Genomic DNA, 6,143 nt, shown 5'->3' on the forward strand with positions numbered 1-6,143 from the left:
ACACATTTATTCAGCCTCATGATCAGACTATGACACTTAGCAATCAACAGCATGGGTGCAAAACAAAACAAAACAAAAAAAAACCTCTACTTTAAAACCCTTTGTTGGAATGCTTTACACTTTCCACAGAACAGAAACTAAAATAACCTGTTGTACAATTAGTCACAAATACAGTCCTCGAGTTTTTTTGCCCATACACATGAGTATTGTCTAAACCATGTCTTCTTTGCAGCAGCTAGGCCCTGCCACCACCGTGCTTGGCTGAGTTCACAAATCTGTTGTAACCTGTAGCTTCCCTGTCACTTCTCTGGCTCTCCTCTCCTGCTAAGCTTTGTTTCTTACCTGGCAGCATTAAAACCTCTGCCACTGCCATAGCTACTGCTGCTGCTGCCATAGCCACCTTGGTTTCGTGGTTTGGCAAAATATTGGCCTCCACTACGGTAAGGTTCAGAGCTTCTGCCTCCAAAGTTTCCACCCTTTATGGGTCCAAAATTTGATGACTGATTGTTGTAACTGCCCAAATCTTTGTAGCTTCCACCACCTCCAGAATTGCTTCCATCATTACCAAATCCATTGCAGCCATCCCCGCTGCCACCATATCCACCACCACCACGACGGCCACCAAAGCCACCACGACCACTGAAGTTCCCTCCACGACCAAAATTGTCATTTCCACCAAAACCACCCCCAGGACCACCACCAAAGTTTCCAGAACCACTTCGACCTCTTTGGCTAGATGAGGCGCTAGCCATCTCTTGCTTTGACAGGGCTTTCCTCCCTTCACAGTTGTGGCCATTCACAGTATGGTATTTCTGAATGACAATCTTATCCACAGAGTCATGGTCATCAAAAGTTACAAAAGCAAAGCCCCTTTTCTTTCCACGGCCTCGGTCAGGTCATGATTTCAATAACTTCAATTTTCCCATACTGTTCAAAATCATCTCGTAGGAGATGTTCTTCAGTGCCTTCTTTAATGCCACCAACAAAGATATTTTTCACGGTTAAGTGGGCCCCTGGTCTTTGAGAATGTTCTCTTGAGACAGCTCTCTTTGGTTCCACAACTCTTCCATCCACTTTGTGTGGTCTTGCATCCACGGCTGCGTCCACTTCCTCCACAGTGGCATAAGTGACAAACCCAAAGCCTCTGGAGCGCTTGGTGTTTGGGTCTCTCATTACCACACAGTTCAGTCGTGTGAGTGTTCTGCTTCTGACTCTCATCAGTTGTCTCAAAGCTCAGCCCGACGATGAATAGCTTCCGTAGCTGTTGGAGCTCTTTAGGGGACTCTGATTTAGACATGATGGCAGCAGGAAGAGAGACTTTAATGATGCTTTCTCTCTCGGGCGTACATGGGCAGAAAGCTTTTTTTTTTTTTAAATAACTTCATTTATTTAATTTTTTATGTAATGCTAAGGAATCAGTGCTTCATACATGCTAGGCAAGTGTTCTAGCCTGAGCCACAACCCCAGCCCGTGAGGCTGACTTTGAATTCACAATCCTCTTGCCTCAGCCTCCCAAGCCACTGGGATTACAGGCAATCGCTATCGCACCCAGAACCCCATTTATTTTTGCTTTTGTGGCCTGTGGATTTGGTGTGATATTAAAAATAAATAAATAAACAAACAAATAAATAAATAAATAAAAGAAATGATTGCCATGACCAATATTCAGTCGTTTTTCCTGTGTTCTCTTCCAGGGGTTGTGTGGTTTTAGGTCTGACATTTGGATCTTTTATCCATTTTGAGTAGATTTTTGTGTATATTATGAGAAATGGATCTATTTTCATTCTTTTGCATGTGGCTATCCAGTTTTCCCACCACCTTTTATTGAAGTGACTATCCTTTCACCATTGTGTCCTCTTGATGCTATCTATGGTCAAAAATTAGTCTATTAGACTGGGTGTGGTGGCACATGTTTGTGTTCTCTGTTACTCAGGAAGCTGAGGCAGGAGGATTGCAAGTTCAAAACCAGCCTCAGAAATTTAGTAAGATCCTTCCTCAAAATAAAAAATAAAAAGGACTTAGGATATAACTCAGTGGTAAAGTGTCCTAATACCACTAAAACAAAACCAAAACAATTTAGGTGATTGTATATGTTTGGATTTAGTTATGAGATCTCTATTTTATTCTATGGGTAAATGTGGTTTTGTGCAACCACCATATTGTTTTGATTACTATAGCTTTGTAATACAATTTTAAAACAAGAAATATGAAGCTTCCAAATTTGGTTTTCTATCTTAGATTCTTAGAATTGTTTTGGCTATTTGGTGTTCTTTAATGATTCCATTATTTTAAGATTATCCCATCCTAATGTGAAGAATATCATTGGAATTTAGATAGAAATCACTGATTGTAAGATTTTATGTGACAGCATTGACAATACTGAACTCAGTATTTTCTTTTCACTTCCTTCATTTCTCTCCCCTCCCCCGCCCCAGTCCTGGGAAGCTCAGTATTTTAAGATTTCTGGGGGTTTTTTTGTTTTTTTTTTTTTAAACTAATTGCCTTTGTTTTGATGATTGGTCATTTGTGGTCTTAAGTGCCTGGAGAATAATAGAACCTGAATGTTTGATAAATTGCAAATTTAATTTTCACTCAAGAAGTTGATGATTTGTCACTTCATATGTGTGTAATTTCTATCATTTCTTTTTTCTCCCTAAATACACAATTTTGAAGGTTTTTTTTTAATTTATTTGCCCCATTATACTACAGTCATCCATGTATTGATGAAAATCACTGTGTGTGCCCTAAACATTGAGCCTCTGTCTTTGACAGAAGATAAATTTTGATGTTTAAATAATGCCCTTTTGAACAAAAGGATCTATTTCAGAATAATGTGTTATTTTTTAAAAAAAACTTTTAGTTGTAGATGGACACAATACTTTTCTTTTTATTTATTTGTTTTTATGTAGTGCCGAGGCTTGAACCCAGTGCCTCACACATTCTAGGCAAGTGCTCTACCACTGAGCTACAACCTCAGCCCAGAATCATGTTATTTTAGTTAGCATGTCTTTCTCTTTTTTCAGGGAGGTGGGTAAGTACTGGGACTTCAACTCAGGGGCACTCAACCACTGAGGCACATCCTCAGCCCTATTTTGTATTTTGTTTAGAAACAGGGTCTCACTGAGTTGCTGAGAACCTTGCCGTTGCTGAGGCTGGCTTTGAACTTGCGATCCTCCTGTTTCAACTTCCCAAACTGCTAGGATTACAGGTGTGCTTCATTGCACCCCACTGGCATGTCTCTTTAGTCTCCTTCAGTCTTGTCTTAGTTCAGATGAGACAGCTGAAACAATAAACATTTATTTCTCACAGTTTTGGAAACTAGGAAGTCCAAGATCAAGTGCCCACAGATGATGAGGTTATAGTTCTCATAATCCATTTAACCTATGAACATTTCTGCATTGCCTAACATGAGCTTATATCCAAACCATAGGAACACTTTTTAGTGCTTTTAAGAGGATGATTTTATAAATGATTTCTACCAGATATAACAACCTAAAAATTATAACAAAAATATTCATATTATAATAATAATTTTACAAATAGCAATTTGAATGTGTTAATATCAAGATGAAGAAATTTAGAAAACTATATTGAGAGCCTTAAGTAAGGGAAAAAAAACCACCTATCTATATACAAGAGGACAGTCTTTAAAAAATATTAATTTGTTCCGAATTAATATATAGTTAGTTATAATTACAATGTCAGTGAGATAAATTATTATTGTGTGGCTGATTGTTATGTATATTATTTTAAATTGTATTTATTTTTTTAAACAAGCAATGAAAATGGTGGTAATAAATTAGTGGCAGAGCACTTGCCTAGCATATGGAAAGCCCTATTTTCAATCCCTGGCACTGAAATAAAATTTTTTTCAGGCAAGGATAACCACAAAATTATGGAAGAGAAATAATAAATTAAAACATAAGCCTAAATCTGCCATATATAAATATATGGATGCCACCATAATAATAACATAGTCCTATGGGACAACAATCTAGGAAGTAGTATGATAGAGTGGGAAAAAATGGGACTGAGTTCAAATTATGATTCATTTCCTTTGTACTTAGCTTCTCTTTGTTCCTTTCCTATATATGAGAATTTACTCATATACTGTTGACTTAGACTAATTACTGTTGCTAATAACACAATACCAAAGACTGAGCAAGATGGTTTGCTCACCAATACTGGAGGTTGTTTGTCCTTCCAAATCTGACAGCTCCCATTCACACAGGGCTGTGCATGCAGACAGGACTGCAAAGGGAGGTGAAGGGAGAGGGAATGCATATTCATTGAGTGCCTCCAGCTTCCCAGGAACTGGATTCACCATAGTGACTGATCCAGATATGACTCCTGCCTTCATGGAGCTTAGCCAATATGTTGGCTAATATTTATTACATACTTTGTAGACAATTTAATACCATCATCTCATTTAATTCTCACATCAACCTTGTGATATAAGTACTATTGTTATCCCTACTTAAGAGATAAGGAAGACCAGCCTTAGGGAAGTTAAGTATTGTTGGGACAGGCTCCAAAATGGCTGTTGTTAGGCTCCCTTGCTGAGACTTCCAGTAGGCTATGTTACATTTTTAGTGTGTAGCTAGGGCTGTAGACCGACTGTGTTAGGGTTAGTCAAGGCCAGAAACACTCTGATTCAACATATATTTTCAAGGTCATAAACACTAACTTGTGAGCATGCGCATGCCAACAGGTTGGCAGAGTGCCTTCTTCATTTGGCCTGCATATGAAAAGGGGCTATGGAAAGGGGCTAAATGGGGAGTTAAATGAATCTGCTGGAGGCTGAAGGTAAAGCCCAGGGTTGGCTAATGGATATGGCCGCCTCTGAATAAAGGATGACCAATATTCCACCGTGCCTCTCATCTTCTTCCACCTGCCAAACTTTGAATCTATTTCCTGGATCAGATGACATGTCAAATATCATGACTATTAAACAAGTTACTTGTGGGGATAAATAGATAATAGACAAATTAGTGAGGGGGAGTGTCCTATTAGTAAGTAAGTCCACATATTAGAGCAATGATAGCCTTTGTGGTCTTTGAACATCCATACTTCTAAGCTAAGTAGCAAAAAAAGAAACTGGCCTTGGATTGGGGATATTTCCAAGGATTTCTCCTGAATTCTCACTCACCCTTTCGTTTTTTCCTAGATCCTGAAAGGATGAACTTGATGAGCAAACTAGAGGGCCTAGGTACACCTTAGGTATACCTAATCCTGACCTTTACACTAGCATGTATTTAACTTCCTGGGACCCCATTATTCCTTGGAGGCTTTGATATCCTCAGGTTTGTGAGATTTGTTGAAACAAACATGTGCCATCCTTAAGAGTTACCATTTGGGAGCTTCCAAACAAAATTTGTATGTTGAAGTATTAACCTCCAGTGTCTCAGAATGTGACTATATTTGTACTTGGGGACTTTAAAGAGGTAATGGAGTTAAGATCATTAGAGTAGGCCTTGATCCAATATGACTGGTGTCCTTATAAGGAAGAAAAATTGGGACCCAGACGTATATACAGAAGGAAGAGCATGTGAAGTCACAGGGAGAAGATAGGTGCTCATCTACACACCAAGGAGAGAGGCCTCAGAAGAAACCAAACCTACCAACACTTATCCTCAGACTTCTAGCATACAGAATCATGAGAAAACAAATTCCTGTTGGTTGAGCCACTCCCTTTGAGGTACTTTATTCTGGCAGCCCTAACTAATACTTCTAAAAGGGTTTGACTTTTCAATTAGATATACTAAATGTAGATAATATAGTAGAAAAAATAATAAATTTTCACAGTGCAATTTCTTGGTACTATCAATTATATTCCATTAAGGAGTAAGCATCCCGAAATTCAGCATCGTGGCCTTTGTACATTTGGTGGCAGTTGACAAAATGAATATGGCTTTGGGCCATCTTCTAATCAAAATCAATTTATCAATATGTAAAATGAATATAATTGCAGAGTTTTTCTTCATGAAACCCATAATAAAAGTTACATAAATGGGGAGATTTAATCATAAACTCAAAAGTCATAAATTCACAAAATCTGATTTTTTTTTTTACCCAAAAAAACATTTTGGAGGTTCCTCTTCCTTGTGTATTAGATGCAGAAATTATGGAACAAGATTATATAG

At 38.2% G+C, this 6,143-nt stretch overlaps 1 pseudogene; it reads right to left on the minus strand.

Annotated features, from left to right (window-relative positions):
- Window positions 1–338: 338 nt before the first annotated feature.
- LOC113194198 (heterogeneous nuclear ribonucleoprotein A1-like) lies at window positions 339–1,297 on the minus strand (annotated as a pseudogene).
- Window positions 1,298–6,143: the final 4,846 nt, after the last annotated feature.

The sequence above is a fragment of the Urocitellus parryii genome, chromosome 10 (genome assembly GCF_045843805.1).
Source record: "Urocitellus parryii isolate mUroPar1 chromosome 10, mUroPar1.hap1, whole genome shotgun sequence".
Taxonomy (NCBI): Eukaryota; Metazoa; Chordata; class Mammalia; order Rodentia; family Sciuridae; genus Urocitellus; species Urocitellus parryii.